Source organism: Triturus cristatus, chromosome 6 (genome assembly GCF_964204655.1).
Source record: "Triturus cristatus chromosome 6, aTriCri1.1, whole genome shotgun sequence".
Classification (NCBI taxonomy): domain Eukaryota; kingdom Metazoa; phylum Chordata; class Amphibia; order Caudata; family Salamandridae; genus Triturus; species Triturus cristatus.
This window is the reverse complement of record NC_140589.1, coordinates 1,448,900,438-1,448,923,370: the sequence shown is the minus strand read 5'-3', so window position 1 is coordinate 1,448,923,370 and position 22,933 is coordinate 1,448,900,438. Positions and strand designations below refer to the sequence as shown.

Genomic DNA, 22,933 nt, shown 5'->3' with positions numbered 1-22,933 from the left:
TCAGCAAATAACTAGGTACACCTCTTCTAGGCACTTAATTTTTGCCACCATCCTTACTGGATTCAGAGGTCCTCTGAGAACTGAAGTTCATTTTGTGTTCGCTCCTCTCTTGGGCCAGTAAGGCCCTCTTCTCCTTCAATATAGGGTTAATTTCTTCTCCATCATTGTCAATGTTGCTGCTGCCTTCTTTTCCTCAGCAATCTCTTCAACAAAGGGGGGAACCCAAATAACCCTCCGGCATCTGGGAATGTAAATGATATATAGAAAAAGATAATGCCTCGGGACTGATACTCTCACATAAGTTTAGGCGAAGAGATAGATGAATTATCTCTCCCCTGGAGTAATATTTATTTCTCCAACAAAACCTGTATTATTAAATTTTGTGACCAAGTCAACGGCGATTCCAATGAAAACCAAAAATGTATCAATTACTTTTTATAAGTGTGAGGATATTTATTTTCTACCACACTTTTTTTGAAATTCTTTTGTTTTTAGACATATATATACAAACAAATACAATATTTACAATACTTACATATAGCACAATCACTGAACATATACATATCATCAAACGCCCTTTTTAATGTACCAGGATGCTTATGGGCTTTTTTTGAAACAGCATTCCTATATATAGAAGATCACTACTAAAGACGCACTACGAGATTTTGTCGTTTACAATCTCCTAATTATTTTGAGTGCTCTTTCACAAATAAGTCAAAACATAAATCATAATCCAGTGAGTGTCTTCAAAATAAATGTCGACGCGTTTCAGCCAAATAACTCTTTTGGCCTCATCAGGACTAGGGCATCCGAACCAATAATTTACAACCTGTAAGAACAAATTAATTGTCCCTATTAATATCCATCTTATCTCTATTTAGATTATATACACAGAAACACAGGAATAATATTAAAAGACACTATATTACAGTTATATTACAACAGTTCAAAACTGAAGTGGCGGCTCATACAGCAAAACGTAGAACTTCAAATAAAACACCCAGAGTGTATAACAACCTTACAACCCAATCTAATATATCACCGACAGTGAATGTAAAGCAATTAGGTGTATTAATATGTGATATGTTGAATAAACTTAAAATACCTTATATTGAAAACTGCATATTACCTATTGTCCAATTAGGGTATGGTCGGAACAAATAATCGTCTTTTCTTTCTTTCTTTTTTCTATAAATTATTTTGGCGGGCTAAAAGCAATCAAAACCAAAAATTATCTCAATGGAAAATCACTCCACCTATAATCAATGTATCTATTTCCAAGTCACTGACTCCCACATCCGTTACCCTTTATCTTAAAGTCAGTATAATCTCAAAGTGCATCGATTGTATCGTTATTTAAAACGAGAAAACCCAAAGTAATTGACACCGTAGGTTACACCCATTAGGGGAAATTAGATAATAGAACCTGCCTATTATTGAAAAGGATATGTGGTACATACCTTGTGTATAATTATTCGACCCTTCCAAAACCACTCGTTATACGGTTCAAGTATTCTGCATATGTTTGTGCATATACACTGTTTTAGCACTGCTTGAGGTCGCCTCGCTCTCAACTCTGTCAATAGAACCAATAAAAAAACCAAATCTAAGTATCAATTCTCTTTAGCCTTGGTGTAACGGTAGGTATATTTACACTTTTGCCGAATCGTACGTCTCCTTACCTCGAAGTTTATACACAGGACCCACTTCTAACGTTCCTTCTCCCTCCAGTCTACACGGATCGCGTCCGATGTCACGTGATGCGGAAGTCTATTTAAACCCGGCAAATATTGCCGTAAACATAATAAAAGGACCACTCTCTCTATGTTGATGGTAGACAACGACATTGCCAACCATAGACCTAGTAAAAGGACTACTATTCAACTGAAACGGAGAACAGTAAGTTTATACATACGGAAACGAATAAATACCCAAATTCACCAAAATGCACATATATGTTATTGCCGCCATCATGGAAAGTCCTAATCAGGTCCTAATGGATTCAATTCAGAGTGGGGATAATTGAATAATATTAAATGCCCTAAACTAGCGTTATATGCTCTTCTTTTCTTTTACTCATTAAATACCTGCTTAAACAAGATTGAAAATAAAGTGCAAAAAAATGTAGAGAAGTTACCTTATATCCCAGTATATTACCGCCACTCCTTACATTCTAGCTATCCACAATACATTAGTGTAGATAAGTACGAACCGACTATTGCAAGCAACATCGTCTGAAGAACATGTGAACCCTTTTTACGCTCCATTATTGTATAAGAGCCCAGATCTCATCTTTATCATTAAGGCCTAGCGTTGTGGTATGATATTTCGCTATTAGTCTGGCCTCTAATCTGTTAAGTTTTGTTTGTAACTCAGTTTTTTCGAAATTACCGACTAAACACATTACTGACCATTTTAAGTCATTTTCTGAATGCAGATGGTTCTGAAAATGCTGCACCAATGGGGCCCCCTGAACTTTACATTTAATTCTTGATTTGTGTTGCAATATACGTTTCTTTACATGCTGTGTTGTCTGGCCTATGTAATATTTATTACAAGGACACTTTATGCAATAAATTGCATTTTTTGAATTGCAATTGGAAAATGTTTTTTGGTAGTGCGTAAGGCCATTAATCTCCAACTGTTTGGAGTCTTCTGTTAGATTACATGCCACACAGTTTTGGCATCGGAAGTGACCAACTACCGGTGGTAATTGCAGGAGGTTCCGCAGATCTTTTCTTGGTATTTCTGTCTGTCTTGTAGCCCTCACGAGTTGTTGTCGGATATTTTTACCTTTTTTAAAAGCAAACAAAGGTTTCGAAATTCCCAAAGGCTCAATTATTTTCCAGTTATTTTGGACAATTTTTTTGACTTTATTAGCTTTTGGATCAAAAGTCAACACACATGTCAATGGAGTGATTTTATCCTTTGCTTTTGGAACTAATAAGACTTCCCTCGGGGTGTACCACGCTCTTTTGAGTGCACCTTTCACTAATTTTTTCGGGTATCCTCGAGTTATTAATTTGTCTTTTAATATCTCTGCATTAGTGAAAAAGTCTTTTTTGTTTGTACAATTTCTTCTTACACGGAGAAATTGTCCGTACGGCAAATTTTCCTTTAAAGTACGTGGGTGGCTACTTGTAAAATGTAAAAGAGTGTTACGGTCTGTCGGTTTAGTGTATAGACAAACCCCCAGTACTTCATTTTCCTGTTGGATAAAGACATCCAGAAAGTTTATTTTGTCATGGTCAGCACTTTTAGTGAAGTTAAATTCAGCTGTTCTTGAGTTTAGCCAGTTGTGAAAGTCTTGTAGACATGTATCATCTCCATCCCAAATCATAAAAATATCATCTATATAGCGACACCAAAACCCAATATTGGTTAAAAATGGGTTGGTGTCACTATATATCCATCTTTTTTCGAATTCAGCCATAACTAGGTTAGCTATTTCAGGTGAAAAACTGCAGCCCATTGCGACTCCCGATACTTGCAAGTACAAATTTTCTTTGAAATTAAAAAAATTATTTTTTAAGCATAAAGTAGCTAGGGCTATTATGAATTCGGTAGGAACTTGATGGGGGCGATCTCTTTCATCCAGTTTATATTGCATGACAGCCAATGCCTCATCTTGTGGAATGTTGGTATACAAGGATTCGATATCGAAGGACACCAGAAGTTGTTTTTCTCTGTTATAAGGTAATCCTTCTACCTTCGATATCAAATCCATTGTATCTCTCACATAGGATGGAGTCTTTTTCACCATTGTGTCTGCATGTGGTTCTATTTTGGAACCATTGGCCAAATACATTGATACTTTTCTGATTCCTTTGGTGAAAAAGACTCCAAAAGATGAAAGAGATCGCCCCCATCAAGTTCCTACCGAATTCATAATAGCCCTAGCTACTTTATGCTTAAAAAATAATTTTTTTAATTTCAAAGAAAATTTGTACTTGCAAGTATCGGGAGTCGCAATGGGCTGCAGTTTTTCACCTGAATAGCTAACCTAGTTATGGCTGAATTCGAAAAAAAGATGGATATATAGTGACACCAACCCATTTTTAACCAATATTGGGTTTTGGTGTCGCTATATAGATGATATTTTTATGATTTGGGATGGAGATGATACATGTCTACAAGACTTTCACAACTGGCTAAACTCAAGAACAGCTGAATTTAACTTCACTAAAAGTGCTGACCATGACAAAATAAACTTTCTGGATGTCTTTATCCAACAGGAAAATGAAGTACTGGGGGTTTGTCTATACACTAAACCGACAGACCGTAACACTCTTTTACATTTTACAAGTAGCCACCCACGTACTTTAAAGGAAAATTTGCCGTACGGACAATTTCTCCGTGTAAGAAGAAATTGTACAAACAAAAAAGACTTTTTCACTAATGCAGAGATATTAAAAGACAAATTAATAACTCGAGGATACCCGAAAAAATTAGTGAAAGGTGCACTCAAAAGAGCGTGGTACACCCCGAGGGAAGTCTTATTAGTTCCAAAAGCAAAGGATAAAATCACTCCATTGACATGTGTGTTGACTTTTGATCCAAAAGCTAATAAAGTCAAAAAAATTGTCCAAAATAACTGGAAAATAATTGAGCCTTTGGGAATTTCGAAACCTTTGTTTGCTTTTAAAAAAGGTAAAAATATCCGACAACAACTCGTGAGGGCTACAAGACAGACAGAAATACCAAGAAAAGATCTGCGGAACCTCCTGCAATTACCACCGGTAGTTGGTCACTTCCGATGCCAAAACTGTGTGGCATGTAATCTAACAGAAGACTCCAAACAGTTGGAGATTAATGGCCTTACGCACTACCAAAAAACATTTTCCAATTGCAATTCAAAAAATGCAATTTATTGCATAAAGTGTCCTTGTAATAAATATTACATAGGCCAGACAACACAGCATGTAAAGAAACGTATATTGCAACACAAATCAAGAATTAAATGTAAAGTTCAGGGGGCCCCATTGGTGCAGCATTTTCAGAACCATCTGCATTCAGAAAATGACTTAAAATGGTCAGTAATGTGTTTAGTCGGTAATTTCGAAAAAACTGAGTTACAAACAAAACTTAACAGATTAGAGGCCAGACTAATAGCGAAATATCATACCACAACGCTAGGCCTTAATGATAAAGATGAGATCTGGGCTCTTATACAATAATGGAGCGTAAAAAGGGTTCACATGTTCTTCAGACGATGTTGCTTGCAATAGTCGGTTCGTACTTATCTACACTAATGTATTGTGGATAGCTAGAATGTAAGGAGTGGCGGTAATATACTGGGATATAAGGTAACTTCTCTACATTTTTTTGCACTTTATTTTCAATCTTGTTTAAGCAGGTATTTAATGAGTAAAAGAAAAGAAGAGCATATAACGCTAGTTTAGGGCATTTAATATTATTCAATTATCCCCACTCTGAATTGAATCCATTAGGACCTGATTAGGACTTTCCATGATGGCGGCAATAACATATATGTGCATTTTGGTGAATGTGGGTATTTATTCGTTTCCGTATGTATAAACTTACTGTTCTCCGTTTCAGTTGAATAGTAGTCCTTTTACTAGGTCTATGGTTGGCAATGTCGTTGTCTACCATCAACATAGAGAGAGTGGTCCTTTTATTATGTTTACGGCAATATTTGCCGGGTTTAAATAGACTTCCGCATCACGTGACATCGGACGCGATCCGTGTAGACTGGAGGGAGAAGGAACGTTAGAAGTGGGTCCTGTGTATAAACTTCGAGGTAAGGAGACGTACGATTCGGCAAAAGTGTAAATATACCTACCGTTACACCAAGGCTAAAGAGAATTGATACTTAGATTTGGTTTTTTTATTGGTTCTATTGACAGAGTTGAGAGCGAGGCGACCTCAAGCAGTGCTAAAACAGTGTATATGCACAAACATATGCAGAATACTTGAACCGTATAACGAGTGGTTTTGGAAGGGTCGAATAATTATACACAAGGTATGTACCACATATCCTTTTCAATAATAGGCAGGTTCTATTATCTAATTTCCCCTAATGGGTGTAACCTACGGTGTCAATTACTTTGGGTTTTCTCGTTTTAAATAACGATACAATCGATGCACTTTGAGATTATACTGACTTTAAGATAAAGGGTAACGGATGTGGGAGTCAGTGACTTGGAAATAGATACATTGATTATAGGTGGAGTGATTTTCCATTGAGATAATTTTTGGTTTTGATTGCTTTTAGCCCGCCAAAATAATTTATAGAAAAAAGAAAGAAAGAAAAGACGATTATTTGTTCCGACCATACCCTAATTGGACAATAGGTAATATGCAGTTTTCAATATAAGGTATTTTAAGTTTATTCAACATATCACATATTAATACACCTAATTGCTTTACATTCACTGTCGGTGATATATTAGATTGGGTTGTAAGGTTGTTATACACTCTGGGTGTTTTATTTGAAGTTCTACGTTTTGCTGTATGAGCCGCCACTTCAGTTTTGAACTGTTGTAATATAACTGTAATATAGTGTCTTTTAATATTATTCCTGTGTTTCTGTGTATATAATCTAAATAGAGATAAGATGGATATTAATAGGGACAATTAATTTGTTCTTACAGGTTGTAAATTATTGGTTCGGATGCCCTAGTCCTGATGAGGCCAAAAGAGTTATTTGGCTGAAACGCGTCGACATTTATTTTGAAGACACTCACTGGATTATGATTTATGTTTTGACTTATTTGTGAAAGAGCACTCAAAATAATTAGGAGATTGTAAACGACAAAATCTCGTAGTGCGTCTTTAGTAGTGATCTTCTATATATAGGAATGCTGTTTCAAAAAAAGCCCATAAGCATCCTGGTACATTAAAAAGGGCGTTTGATGATATGTATATGTTCAGTGATTGTGCTATATGTAAGTATTGTAAATATTGTATTTGTTTGTATATATATGTCTAAAAACAAAAGAATTTCAAAAAAAGTGTGGTAGAAAATAAATATCCTCACACTTATAAAAAGTAATTGATACATTTTTGGTTTTCATTGGAATCGCCGTTGACTTGGTCACAAAATTTAATAATACAGGTTTTGTTGGAGAAATAAATATTACTCCAGGGGAGAGATAATTCATCTATCTCTTCGCCTAAACTTATGTGAGAGTATCAGTCCCGAGGCATTATCTTCTTTTCCTCAGCAATCAGCTTTTTCTCCTTGTCCGCCATACTTAGATTCCTTTCCTCCAAGGCAAGGGTAACCAACTTCAGTTTCAAAGCCCTCTCTTCCTATCTGTGTTCCAGCTTTGAAGTGGACAGATCGTGAACTGACACAGTGCTCACTGCCCTATATACTGCAGCTGATTTAGCACCTGTGGGCTCATGCTGCCCTGCTCTGAAGCTATGTCAAGGTCAATTTCATTTCCTTCCTCCAACCCCTTCTCTTCTTCCTCATCCATGTGCTCCTGTCGGATGGACTGTAGCATGGGTACTTCCTCCCAGGCTCTCAGGGTAATGTAAAAGTCCGGTTGCAGCTCTTCTAACACCCGGGGTAACGACGGACACAGCGGTGCCTCCTGTCCTGAGCTGTTGCCAGGTGAGGTGAGGCCTTTACTCGTAAATAATGGGTTATAGCAGTAAATCGGGTTCACTCCATGAGGGACTACTGGCTTTGCATTCCTATACTATTTTTTAATAATAACATCTTTATATGTTGCAAGTTTCTCACGCAGTTGCCTTTTTATCCCTCGGTCCTGAAGAAGGCCGTCACACATTTTTGGGTCGATGTGGCCGAAACATGTAGAGCCTTTTCTTTTGTGATACGCAGGAAATATCTTTTCACTGCAAGTGTACTGTTTTTAATCCTGACACAGAGAGTAAGCTAATAATGCTTCTTTTCACTCCCTGTAGTTAGTTTTAGCATCAAACACTTCACTATTTGATTTTCATTTAAGCTGCGCATGCCACCCTATCAGGTTAATGTTTCACACCTGATGGATTTTAGTATATCCTTCAGAGAATAGAAATCAAAAGATCCCTGAGCTCCTCCCTCACAGTGAGGGGGTTGTAGCCCTTGGCGGAGCTAGGTGTCCCAGCCAAGAGGAGAATCGCAGATGATGAAGCATGCCACCTCGTTGGGTGATGGGATTACATCCTAATTAAAAGGACTTTTTTTCACGAATGACTTTTTACTTTGGCTTGTGTTATGGACGGTGCTCTTTTGTAGCACCCCAGACCCGAGGACTCGACATGTTATTGCAATGTAGAAGTCCTCCTTCTGGGATGCAGTCACCAATGTGGCGCACTGTGGAGCAAAGATAGACAGATGCGTCACGCAGCTGTCGGCGTAAAAGTGACGCAGTGCTGGAGTCATGTCGCGGGCAGGCGTAAGGTTTTGACGCAGCAGGTTGTAAAAGCGACTGTGAAATCTTGTAGATTTCACTGTGTCACTTTCATGAGGCTTCCTTACGACGGAACGCCTACCCTGCATACATCATACCTGACGCAGGTATAATGTAGCGTAAGGCTTTACAATGTGACGCATCTCCCTAAATAGGTAACGTTGTAAATATGTTGCATAGTGGTGCATTGTTAACAATGCCGCTGTGTCACAGAAGTGACACAACGGTGTCGTAAAGATGTAGCAAGGGGCTTGTCAATCTGCCCCCATGTTATTTGCCACTTCAGAGCAATGGATTGTGAGGAGAAGAAGAGGAGAATGTATCTTCTATCAGTTCTGGTGGTTTGTAGCGCAACGGTATGGTTGGTTTGTCAAAACCAAACCTTGAATGCTTACCCGGAGATATGAACTAATGTAGAACGGGAACCCAGGGCAGTGTGCTAATGCTCAATTTTAGGGATTTCACTGGCAGGCCAATTACAAACCTTAAAAATCTCTTGGTAGCAATCGTGGCATAATTTCACTTCACTGGTGCCCCCCCGGAGAGTAGGGTTTGTGACCATCACAGCCACTGGTTGTCTAGGTGACTTAAATTGAAGGACACTGCTGTCATAATTGTCGTGGTTGTAGTTGTCTGTCATTGCTGTGGTCGTAATTCGTAATCTGGTGTTGCTTGATGCCATTTCAATGAACATTAAGTGAGAAAAAATGCATTCCCATAATATGTGGCTGCAAAAGGAGGTAAAGGGGAGAATTCACCTGGTTATATGGGCAGGATATGAAATGCAACTATTACAAAATATATGTTTTTCTCCTTTGTGCAGAGCTAATAATTTAACAAAGCTCACACTCTAAAAGCTAAACAGATGTCCCCTTGCCTAATAAAACAAATAAAACTGCACAGAATACAGACGCTACACCATGCATTTGCCCCATGCTACATTACTACCCTTCTTTGCACACGCAAGGGCTTCTGGGTAAGCAGCATATTGCTGCCATTCTGGATGACAACAGGTTCTCTATTCATTGCAAAGAACCTGCTGTAGGAACTGAACTATGTATTACTGTTAGTTGTGTACACTGGCAAACACGACATTGCACCCATGCCCACATTTACATGCCCCTCATGGTTTACATCCTTCCATGGCAAGCAACAGCTACCCTCAAAAGACAACCACTGGAGAAAAGAAGAAATTCAACAGAGCACGCGTCTGCATCATATGCACCATCAAGCAAACCATTACTGTGCTAAAGGATTTAGATGCATAATAGAGGAAACTGTCTCAATCAAGTCAACTGGTTGAAAGCATAGAACCTGCAATGGAAGCAATCTGTTACTGAAGATCAGGAAGTACTAGTAAGATTCAGAATTCACCAGTACACTGCTATCAAATTGCAGACATCTGCCTTTTCTCCTCCGTTTATACCAGTCTCTCATCAGCATACTCATTTACACTCACTGCATCCTTTATATGGTGGCATGGAGGCCAGAGGTAGGTGTAATGGAGACAGGATTACTCAGACGGATAGACATCACCACTGTTACATACCTATCTGTAGGAAACATTGCTCCTATAGCTTTGGAGAGAAGCAGGACAGATCCACCAACGGACTTGCCACCGCTTGTGTTCTGGCTATCCAAGGACTATGGTCTTAATAAATGGACACACGAATACTGGCCTTGGCCTTTGGGGCTTCGGCCCAAAATGCAGCATATGTGTTGCACTTATGTTAGAAGTCAACAAAATAAAGAAAAGTAAAAAACAACGGGTCAGTTTACAGTTTGGCAGCTGCCTTTAGATTTCAAGCAGAAAACAAAACACATGTGAGGGCCAAAGACAAAAGAGTTCACTGAGCTGCAATGCGGCTGTTACCACGGATTACATTTACAACACGTGCCGTACAACGTGACTACCTTTACCATGCACAGCCTTTAACACACATGACTTTACAACAACTATGCTTTACCACGAATGCCTTTACAACTGTTTACGTTTTAGAGGCACTAAAGGCATATGCTTGATAAAGTTAGTCAGCGCTGTAGACTCGGCACAGAACTGCCTTCGGAGTGATTGGGTGGACGTGGGAGGTGTTTGAGGTAAATTTCATCGGGACAGCAAAGGGATTGGGTTGCTGCTTGGTAAGTAGTTTTTAGGGATGGGGCCCGGGTTTTAGGGCTCTGAGCAGGTGCAAGTTTTCTGGTCAGGGCTGGGGTCAAGGTAGTTTTCAGAGCTGAGGGCCAGGTTTTAGAGCTCATGACTGGGGATGGCGTTGGTGAAAGAGGGTGTTTCAGACTGGGATCGGCAGTAAGTTTGTGGAGGTTGGTTTACAGGCTAGGGTCGGGATAGCTTTCAGGGCTGGGGCCAGGTTTTAGGGCTCAGGGCAGGTGTACGTTTTCAGGCTCAGAGCTGGGGTTAGGGTACTTTACAGGGCTGGGTCTGGGTTTTTGGGCTCAGGGTTGGAGGCTGGATGATTTTCAGTACTGGGCAAGAGGGAAGGAGTGGTATATATGGCATAGGGGTAGGGAACAGGCTTTGAATCTGGAGGCTGGGGAGGGGCCACGGTGGGGGCCAGTCTTAGGTTTCAGGGCTTTTTTAGGGTTTAGGGCTTTGGAGGAGCCATGGCGGGTGCCAGCGGTTACAAAACGGGTACCGTGACCACTCGTAACCTTTACCATGCATATGCCTTCAACATTCATGCCTTTACAATGAAATTTGTAGTAAAGGGATGCACAGTAAAGGCATATTTGGTGTAACATCCTGCATGGAAAAGGTAATGCATGGTAACGGTACCGCGTAGTAACCACTGCTTTGTAAAGGTATGCGTGGTAATCACATGCGTGGTTCCATCATACAACCTTTTCTCTTAGGACAGAATTGTGCATGCAAACTAGACCGCTATTATTTGCCCCTCACATAGGCTTGTCTCTGAATCGGAGAAAAACTAGTGAGTGCATAACACAATATGCTTGAAGAACAACAGCAACTGGTAAAAAGTGGGGTTATATTCACTGGGCGTAGTTGCAAAGACCCACTGCCTACGTCCTAGATTTCTTTATCAGGTCCATTGCCATAGATAACAAACTCCGGCTTACAGTTCAAGGTAGCAACAGAGTCTCTTGCTTTTGTTACACAAGACAGCTGCATCACTGGAGCTGAGGTAACTCACTAGTGTGCAGGCAAGTTGGAAGTCAGTGCACATTGGTCTCTGTTTACTGATGTATACTATGCTTTGCACTCCTCTTATGATCAGATGATTGTGTTATCTGTATTGCCCAGTACTTCTGCTTCCTCTTTACTTCTTTCTGGTAATGTTCCTGAACTTATCTACTCCCTAACTTGAGGGAAGGAGTTACCACACCATTTGACCCCAAGTGTTTCTCTTAGGGATACCTACACCAAGAACTGCTACAGCTAGGTCAGAGATCAGACATTCATCAAATAAAGTTCATTGTCATCACAAAGAGTTCTTGATCATGAACTTGTTTGCTGTGACAAGCCATGGGTGTTTACTGAAACAATAAGGGGCCTATTTAACAGAATGTCATGCAATGCAGTCATCCAGCTGTGCTGTGCTGCACTGCCTGACGTTGGTGCAAGATAGGGGAATACCTATGAGCCGGCCTGTGACGCAAAGCTTACGAGTGATTTATGAAAGCAAACATACATTTTGTCCTGGGCATTTCAGGTGAACCCTGAGCTTAGTTTTCTTACTGCCTACTCAACTGATCCTACACACTCTCAAGGTTTATGAGGTAGCCATGACACAACCTATCTACCTGTTGGAGTTCCTAAAGTCTCACTCTCTGCCCCATGTTGTTCTTGTTTCTTCTGTACCTCCCCGTTAACACTATTTTCACATTTATACCTTCAATGCATCTCTTTCTTGCTAGCAGCTAGTTCTTATATTCCTCCTCCTCTTCTATTGATTTAATTTAAAGCTTGCAACCCAGATAGCTCTAAGCCATCTTTTAACTTGTGGCAGCCCTCTTCATCTTGATGAACACTGAGATCATGTGCAATCCATTGCCAAGACCACCCCAGACAATACTTTTTCTGTTCCCTTTCTTAATAAAATCTTTAATTTCCTATCAGCATTGCTCACAATCTAGCCATTTACTTTAGCCATGATTTGAATCTCTCCACTCTTCTTCATAGTCCTTGGTGCCCAATATTGCCACTGAATATTTGTAAAGTCTTGTCAGGGTTGATCTCTACTTCATGCCTGTGAAGCCTGTAATTAATGTTTGTGTCCTCTGGAATCCAAACGATTTAAGAGCCTTCTCTTTGGTCTTTAGCTCTACTCATTTCATACCCTGCTAAAAGTCTCCAGATCTGCTACCTGCACTCTAATTACCTTAAAGAGGTACCTCAAGTGATTCATTTTCTTATTCGGCTCATGTTTTTACAATACTTCAACCATAGGGCTGAAGCATTGTGGCCATTCTATTCCATATCCCATCCTATATCCCATTTACATGGATAGACCATCTCAAATAACTCATGTATGCATACAGTCATGTAACTGTATACGATCCACCACCTTCTCCCTAACTAATTGGCTTCCAGTCTGATTCTCTGCCACCAGTGTGATAGCTATCCTGTCCACTGTATTACAAGTGTGTTATATCCTGCAGCATTAGTAATACGTCAGATGGGATATCTCTCATGTTTGTGATAGAGTAACCCATCTTCTGAACTCTTAATCAGGCCCTTAGTCCAATCCTTCAAAAGTTGGAAGAATAGTATTATCACCAATGTTTTCACTAACTCAGCAACTATGAAATTTAGCACATTCACTCTGAATATGACATCTCAGAAACATGCTGTTACAATGTCTACCCTGGGTTTCTGAGCTTTTAGGTCTGTAGTGCATGCACTATGAACTCCTGGAGTTATGGAGTAGGTGCATCAGTCAACACAGCAGACCCGATTCACAAACTGAATTTTGTAGTACACAGAGCATTACTAAAAAGAGGTACCCTACTTATTCATAGAGATAGGGTGGCAGGAAGGAGTGATCCCTCATTTGTGAAGCAGCAGGAAAAACAAGGGATGCTAGATGTGAGCTGATAAAGAAAAGGGGGCGATTTCAAAATATTTTTCTACAAGGAAATATAAGGGTGCATAATAAAGGTTTAGAACATGCATATAATCCACCTGCTTTTTTTCCTGATCGTAGGAAGAAAATCTATTGTTTATAGGTTCTGATGAAGGTGGTGTAAAGAAGTTGTAATCCACCGAAACGTGTTTACAAATATCATGTCGACCACTGAACAAGGCGCAATAATGGAAAACTAAATGAGATGTTGACGTTTGAATAATCTGCAAGAACCTTTCTCAAAGAAGGTCTCATCCACCACAGCATCTTCCAGGAAAGTTTTGGGGTGATACATCCAGCGGGGGCCACTAAATTAACCTGTGCTAAACCCTTTGGTAGCTTGGAACAAAATCAATGATGTTTAACTTATAGGCAATATGTAAAGTATTTATGCAGCACACAAACAGTCATAAAGTGAAAACACAACACATAGAAAATCCCAAACACAATTTGGAAATATAGAGTACATTTCAATGACTAAAATGGCACCAAGGCAAATCAAATACAATCAGTAAAACCGGAGAAATGAATTTGATATATTTGTGGTGTAGAACAACGGCTAAAAGATCAAAGTGTCAACTGCGGGTATCTGGTTCTACAAGACAGGAACAAAGTCACCAGTTGGGGTTGACCACCAAGGATTATGGGTCAGATACAAGGAGTGGCTTGGGCAAAATTTCAGATTACCTTCAGATTTGGAAGAAATTTTGAAGAAACGTTTCTGAGAAGGTAGAGTTGCACTGCAATGGAACCTGGACTGTGCTTTGCTGTTGGCCTCAGTTTGACTCCCAGTGAGTCTCTAAGTGACTCCCTTGAGGTCCTGGGGGCACTTTAGAAGTGTACTTCTGTGGTAGAAAAGGACTTAAAAGACTTAGGGGTCCATTAGGATGGAGGGCGGATGTCCTCCGCCGGGCGGGCGGTAGCAACCGCCGGATCGGCGGCGCACATCCGCCAGTCATCGAAGCCCTGAACACCGCCGGTCCGATTAGCATTGCGGTTGTGACCGCAGCGGTGTGATTTCCCGCCCGCCACTTTTCCGCTGGTTGCAGTCCGCCCGCTTGCCTGGCGTGCAGAGCTGAACCGCTACAATTGTGGCGGATCAGGGCCAAGCACCGCCTGCACAATTATGATGCCGGCAGTAGCCAGCTTTCCGCGGCGGTAGAACCGCCATGGAAAGGCATGCGGAGAATGTCTCTGGGGGTCCATTGCGGACACCCAATATGTTGGGGAGGTGTGTGGGTGCACTGGGGGGTACCCCCCTACATGTCCCTGTACCAGATGGCAGGCACTGTGCAGTGCCTGAAACACAGTGGAGGAACATGCTTGTTTGGACATTGCGGCGGTGCAGCTAGCAACACCGCCCGCCACAATGTTAACCACCGCTATCTGACCGCCGTGGTCGGATTTCCACTGCGGAACATAATTATTGGACCGGTGGTTTTCCCGTGGTCCTGGCGGGTGGTATTTTCCCGCTACCATGGCGGTCGGGGTGCTTTTGCGCCCGTCATCCTAATGGACCTCTTAGTCAGAAGGTAAAATCTTTTACCAGGACAAACCTGGTTGGTCTATCGACCCACGCTCAATCACATTAAGCCTCAAATTGTGCCTAGTTTCCAGTCTAACATGACAATTGACTACCATTGGCATTTTGTGCATTTTGGTGTTATTTCTACTTAGAATTTAAAAAAATCCATATCTCCAGCTTCCCTTACTGGATTTTGTCATATTTTGCTATCATTTTATTTATTCCATTTCTAATTCAGTTTGCCCTAAATTAAGCCTGAATGCTCAGCTCCATAACTGCCAAGGGTTTGAGCTCAGGTTCCTTTATTGACTTTAAAGGTTCACCCTTACAATGGTTATGATTTGTGCTTGAAGTGGGGTAGTCACCCACCCCAATTTATAATCCAGTTTCTTATTGAGGTCTAACTGTGAATTATTTCTTATAATTCACAGTCCTTTATTAATTTGCAGGATATTTAGCTGATATTTACCTTCCCTAAACAAGTAAGAAAGATAAACAAAACATTTTGCTTTGCACTGAATGCTGGTGAAAAAACACACTTTCACAATGACAGTACTGGTCTTACAACATTAATCAGCACACCTGGCAAGCTCAACGTGCAGGCTGAGCCTTGATGCAAGCCTCTACCAATGGATTTTCCACAGTTTGTCCAAATAAACATTGTAAATGCCGAACCCTGTTGGCAAAAAGTTCCACAGTTCCACATTGCACTTTATTTTCTTTCTTCCTATAACTCTTGTTAAACCTACTAAATAGTATAAATGTACTGAAAATAACAAGCACATTTTAGAATGCATGTTTTTTTGTTTTTCTACAATGTCCTTTGCATTTAAAATGTGACAAACAATAAAAAACAGCGTTACACAAAATAGATTATATATATTAGGCCCAACAGAAACACACATTTCTCAAATCATTGACAGACATATCTGCAGTCTCAGACAAAAAATACATTTTGAATGCACTCAAATGCTCGAAATCTTTTTAAAGTTTAATTAATAAATCATGTAATGTAAAAACAAAATTTAACAAGTAACATATGTATTAAGGGTCCTATAATGCCACCTCAGGGTTCAGGTGACAGATTTTATTCACTCAGCCTTTAGCATTGTAGTTTGTAATTGTGACCAGAATCTCTCATAGCAACACAGGACCATATTACATAGTTACCTGTTATTCTCTCTATATATCATGAATCATGGTTGAATTCGTTTAATATATATAAAGCTATGGTGTGAAACAAAACATATTGGGAACTATGAAATGTTGGAAATTGTCGACTTACGGTTCCATGTGAAATACAGGTTTCATCATCATAATGACATCCTCCAAATCAAACTACAGAGTTTTTCCCCTGCCAGGACGTTTGGTTATATGCAGCGTAGTTATCTAAATAATGTGACAAGATTATCAAAATTAGGCAGCAAAAAGGCACGTTATCCAGTACAGTTTCTGGCAGTATGTATGTCATGCATTTGGGGTAGAAGAAAAATTTCTATAAAATCTTCAAATCATGTGGCAACATCATAAATCCCTTGTAATGTAGTAAACACACAGCCACAGAATCACATTAATCCACTGTCACTCATCAATGTTCTTATTTTATCAGCAGTTTACTCATGAAAGTTTAACCTAAATATTGTACGTCCAGTTAGACCCAATGAGGTAACTACCCAAATAAATATGAAATGCATAAAATACAAAACAATACTTAAAGGGCGACATGTAATGTGCTTCGAGTAAACATTTATATTCACACATACATATATCTTCAAAGTGCATAGATGTGAAGTTATGAACAGAAAGAAAGCTAATGTAATATTATAGTTGGGTGTGTTAAAAGGCCATAAAAATGTACTGAAAAAGCCAAAGGTTAACAATGTTATACTTAGGTCAATTTCTCAGTGACAACATGAATCTTTTTAACTAAAAAAACAGAAAGTCAGCAGTTGTAATTAGCAGCGCCCCCACCATGCACTACTTATGACCTCACATATAATATCACTCACAACGTGTTCTATGACATCATTTATGACATCACTGATGACATCTCAAATGACATCACTGATGGTATCATCCAGTGTGTCAGTTTCTTTTACAAGTCACATAGTGGTAGGTAACTACCATTCTACTTTTTTATGTCATTTTATACAGCTGGACTCCATTTGATAGATGTGAGTATTTACCAAACACATGTGCTCATAATGCATTCTAGCTGTGTAACTGAAGATGTTCTAAATGTTTGCATTCAAGAGTTTACTGTACACTGTGTGTAACTGACAGTTGATATTCATTATGCTCCACTCAACTTATTGGTTCTTTAGAAAATGTTTCCAACAGGAGAAAGATTCCACGTAGTAGATACTGACTTTTGTAAGGAACCTTGAGTTATTAGAGAGAATCTTTTCACTTGATAATTTATACTTAACATGGAAGACTGTGTGCACTAGGTACTAAGATATGTATGTGTCCTAGTTTTGCTAGAAAAGCTGAGCTATGTGTAAAGTTGTCACCACAGTATGAAGGGTGGAAGTAGTATGTTCTTTAGAACCTTCAGATTGTGATTTTATTTTAGCAAATAGTGTTTTTTTACAACTGCTTCCTTGAGTGCACACTGTTCACAGTGGATGTTTTGGAATATCCTGTGGTGTATTTATCATGAGAGTTCCACTGTCTGTAAACAGTTGATACAGAGTAAACTCTTTCCATACAGAAAAAGTGTTTACAGAACCCACTTTTCTGCTGATATTAACGTTATTTGTTAATATAGGTTAGGGAGTGTCACGTGTATAATACAGATTAAAGCTGTATGTAGTAGGCTCCTTTTTGTTTTAACTGGCATTCCACATTTTGAATTTCTCTCCAGAATTGCAAAGAGATTGAAGATTGTAGTGAATGAGGGATTTCCATATGTGTGTGGTTGATTCTTAATGTACTAACTGTAAAGTGTATGCTATAGGCTTAGTGTTGTATATAATGCATGTTTTTAACACCTAGTTGAGGTGTATCTGTGGTGGCAGTTTTAATGGCAGCTATTCTCCTGAGCTATTTTGTACTTACTGTCAGCCCTCTAATGCCATAGTAATTTATAGAGCAATATGCGGCCAAACGAAGTTTGGATGATGTCATCAGTTATGTAATCAATAATGTCAATTGAGAAGACTAGCGATGTCATAAATGATGTCATAGAACATGTCATAAGTAATGTCATATGTGAGGTCATATTCAGTGCATGGCGGGGGCCCAAATTATATTTAGCGCTGATAACTATAACTGTTGAATTTCTGTGGTATTTATAGTTTAAAACGTTAATGTTGTCACTGAGAAATTCACTTAACTATAATGTTTCTTTAACCTTTTGTCAGTGAATTTCTAAGGTTTTTTTAAAAAAACTGAAACATATTTTTACCACCCCTAACTGAAACATTAATATAAACTTTGTTTTTTTCAGTAAATTATTTTTTTAAGTGTGTGCATGGTAGAATAACTAATCAATACGTCCTGTGTGTGGACATCATTCTAAAAGGGAATTGCTTTAGTGTTGTAACTCATTGGGAAAGGGTGCACATTGTGCAAAATGTTTCAAAAATGTATGTTTGACTATAAAACAACAATATTTTTGTTGAGATTGTGTACCTTCTCAGTTCTTCTAACTCTCACATTGAGACATTTTCCCTACAAGTTTATGAATATTGTAATAACATACTATTCATAGCCTTTGTATCTGATTTTACATTAAAGTTGTAATTATAATTCAGAAAGAGAATAATCAGTTTGTGGAATGTTGTATAGTATTGCGTTTCATTATATAAATCTATTTTTGAAGATTGTGGTAGAGTTTTATATTTTGTTTTAATTGACAAATTTATTTAGAGTTCTTTTGCATGTGATCAGTTATTATTTAATGTTAATCTGAAATAAGAGCATCGTTAAAATATGGTTGTAATATTAATATATATTTTTTAAATAATAGGGACAATAGCAAGACCCCCTTGGGAGTCAAACACACAATCTCCTGTGGGGACTCTGACGGGATGTACTTCCTGGTCAACACTTGCAACCCTATTGTGAGATTGTGCATTTTGAATTAGGTTAAGGCAGTATTGTCTTGTAATTCTGAGCAATTAGGAGAAAAGAGTACTTTATTAGTTTGGAAATATTGTTTATGAATTGTTCCATGAAATATATAAAGAAATATTATTTGTACGATCTTGTGAGATGCCTGCAGGAATCTCGCAGGAGATCCAGAGCAGAAACACACCCAAAGGGAGGATTGTGATTGGTTTGTATGGATGTCTTTAGTTAGAAAAGAAGATTCCAGTCTTTCTGCTTTATTTCCCTGCTGTGTTTTGGTAAAGGCAGACATATCTGGCTTGCTCTCCTTTCCTGTTTCTCTTCCAACACAAAGAATTCTTCATCAGATTCTGATGAGCAGCCAAGGGAGGCTCTACCAGCTCAGCCACCTCTTCCTCCCAAGGAATGGCAGTTCTTTGAAATGCAACCAGGTGGCTAAAATGTTTCTGCACAGTACATCATCTCTAAACTTTGCAAGAAAAAACTCAGCCAGGGGAGCAGAAATAAACAGTATAGTATGAGTATCACAAGCATGTGGAGGCACGACAATGAATGTGAACTTTAATGCTTTTTCTCTGTTTTACAGCTCAATTTACAATGAATAATGAAACTTGGTTTTCCATGTCTCACTAAACAGTCGTTACAGACAGTCTCCCCCAACTTTCCTTGCTCAATGTTCTCATCTACATTATTTCTGTACGTATAAACACATTTTCTAGATGGACACTTCGATTAGGGTAATAAGTGTCTATCATATTTGTTTTAATGAGCTCAGTGCTTTCTGGATCAAACTGAATAAGATGTTTAATTTCAGCAAACAGTCTCAACACACATTTTTGTGTTAATGCCAGGCCTAAACTAGCCCAAATTATTGATATGGACTTTCCGTATAAGGTTGAAAATCTGAGTTTGTCTCAAGCTTCATAAAATCCAATTTCTCTTTATAAGAGCATCTTCAAACTAAAACTATAAAGCATTTTACTTGCTCCTAGCTCTTCCCATGCATCCTTCATGTCTTTCTTTTCTGACATGGTTATATATGAACTGACGTATTGAGCTACAGCAAGAGAGTTGTCTGCAACAAATGGAATATCCATGTTGGCATTCAACATGAACAGGTTTACTGCATTGTAATCATTGATAAGTTTTGAAGCCTCACTTCTTCTAAGGTTATATGTATTTTTGGTTGATTTCCCAGTAACAATGTGTCTGGCTGCAGACACAACCCTACTGTTTACTCTTACATTAAGGCCTAGGGAATCCAAAACAACACTTAGGAGCCGATTTCGATGCGGTCGGAAATGGTTCCGACCATCAGTCAGATCCGTTCCAACTGCATTGAAATTTCCCATTCGGATTCCTTTCCGAATGACCAATTATGATGTGGTCGGTCGGAAAGGAATCCGAATGGGCTTACAGAATGGCTTCCGTCAGGCTCGGAGAGCCCATCTGCCATTCGGAAAGGGGCTAGTAATCCCAAGGGCGGCTCTTTCGGCACAAGGGATTATGATGGCGGATTCCTACAGCCTTTCTTTGCCGGCCTTTCCGATACAGAATGGCTGTCAGAAGCCAACTTTGAGGGCCCCCAGCAGGGCCCCCATGGGGGCAAGGCCACCTCCGGATGGCGGCCTAGGGGGCACCTATGGTGCCTCCCTATTGATCCATGCACCCGGTGGCAGGCACATTGAGGTGCCTACCATGGGATGCATGGATAAACTGCAACTCAGATCTTTACAATGAGAGCATGCATTCCGGTCGGAACGCATGCTCCTATTGTAAAGAATAGGAGTGCGACCGAACAATGTTTGGTAGCATCCTAATCGCTGGTTTGGGACCGCTGACAGGAGGTCGATCGGTCCCAGTTCCAGATTGATGTCGGACGGACCCAGGTCTGTCCAACATCAAAAGTGGCCTCTTAGTGTAGTATTTCCTGTTTGCTCTGTATCTCCCTCAACAATGTTGCCTCAGAATTTTGCTGTAGGACTCTTCTGGAATGTCACAAGTTACTTATTGCTCAATGAATTGCACCACTGAGTCATAAGTATCTTGACTAAACTTTGTTGCATCTTTCAACCACAATAACATATGTATAGGTGGTGCTCCTCTTGCTTAGTATTAGTTTCTCCACAAGAAGTCCACAACCTTACTTAGCGGTGGATTCTTTTTGTTTCAGATAAAATAAAGCATGGCTTCAAATCTGTGCTTGAAGTATCCACAAATATTTGCAGGATCAATGGACACAATTCATCTGCAGACTTCAAATCAATCCCAGGAATGTCTACATTAGCTTGCCTGAGAAAGTCATGTAGTTCCTCCCAATCATACTCTGCACAGCTCAAAGTGGGCCTAGATTGTGCAACATACACTTCAGCTCACCATGATGACGAAACCAATATTCATTGGTACCACATTGGCAAGCCATAACATTCATCGAAATAACTTTCTAGTACCTCATCTCTACTATGTAAGTTATTGCAGAGCTGTTTTGACTCTTTAGTAGGTACTCCATTTACTAAAACCACTAATGATTCTTCTTCTTCTGGATCTACCCCTATAGTTTTAATAATCTCCCTCATATTCAAAGGGAAATGTACAACTTTACCTTTTCAGATCTTTTAGAAGTTCAGAAGGAGGTTGTTTCTTATTTTTAGTCTTCATTCAATAAATGGTGTGGAAGGGATGTATTGTTTGTATTAGAATACTCTCATACACTTTCAGATTTTGAAGCTCAGCAGGAATAGGGAAAACTTCTGATTAGTTATTAATACCTCTAGCAGGCATTTTATTATCATCCAGTTTATCAATATAATATTTACAGACAATTTGTGTTATGTACAAGTCAAACTTACTTCAGCAATCAAATTAAAAGCAAGTTTAAACCACGGTACTAGATCACTCTCTTCTGTTTTTTTCACAAATATAATTGTTTTTTTACATGGGGATGCCAGTTTACTTTCCATCACTGTGGAGCCACATTGGAGTGAACTCCAACACCCAGTCTGCCTTAGAGCTATTTGGACCAGCGCTAAAAAGCGCTTATTATCAGCCCGCCCCACTGGATGCACCTGGGCAAAGAGCGGGGCAGTCTATGCCCATCCGAGCCTGCAAGAGGCTGAGCTGGGTCACTCCTCTTGACCGTGCGCTAAAGTTATTGCTTAATTTTGGCACCTCTACACCCCCAGACGTTCTAACTTTAGTGTGAACTCTGCTCTTAAGATTTCTTTTCCTGCTATACTTCGGTCTTCTGAAGGTTTGGGAGGGATAGTTAGGTGCAAATTAGACCCTAACATGGAGCGGTCTCCAGCAAAGATAAAGGTTAGCACACTTGATGGCTACATTGAAAAAGCATGGGGTGCCACTAACAAAACAAAGTAGCACATGCATCAAGGTAAATATTTGCAATTAACAAATAGCGAATTTTAAGGATTCGCTATTTGGTAATCACAAATGCCTATGCAGGAAGGATTCGCAAATATTTTTGTGAATCCGTAACATTCCCTAACAGCGAATCGCAAATTGCGATTCGCTATTAGGGAATTACCAAATTGGTAATCGCAAATTGCTAATGCAATTGCAAGGGTGCTAGGGGGCCTAAGGCCCCCCTGATGCACCCCCAAAAAAGGTAAGTGTGCACGTGTGGTGCACACACATGCCCTAAGGGCATGTGTGTGCACCACATGGCACTTTGAAAAATGCACTTTTGTGCATTTTTCAAAGGATTCTCAAATTACCATCAACTTGAAACTTGATGGTAATTTGTGAATCTTAAATGCAAAGTCGCATTTTAGAAATGCTACATGCATCGCATTTAGGGAATCGCAAATGCCCTTGCTCACTTTGCCACTGGA

The 22,933-nt window shown here is 39.5% G+C and overlaps 2 long non-coding RNA genes across 2 annotated transcripts; one reads left to right on the top strand and one right to left on the bottom strand.

Annotated features, from left to right (window-relative positions):
* Positions 1–478: 478 nt before the first annotated feature.
* LOC146821524 (uncharacterized) lies at positions 479–1,964 on the bottom strand. Its single transcript, XR_014962735.1, has 3 exons — positions 1,461–1,964; positions 1,130–1,208; positions 479–829 (listed from the first exon to the last, which is right to left on the bottom strand). It is a non-coding gene; the product is annotated as an uncharacterized LOC146821524 (long non-coding RNA).
* A 3,569-nt stretch (positions 1,965–5,533) lies between these two features.
* LOC146821523 (uncharacterized) lies at positions 5,534–6,965 on the top strand. The gene is made up of 3 exons (XR_014962734.1): positions 5,534–5,983; positions 6,236–6,314; positions 6,615–6,965. It is a non-coding gene; the product is annotated as an uncharacterized LOC146821523 (long non-coding RNA).
* The last annotated feature ends 15,968 nt before the right edge of the window (positions 6,966–22,933 follow it).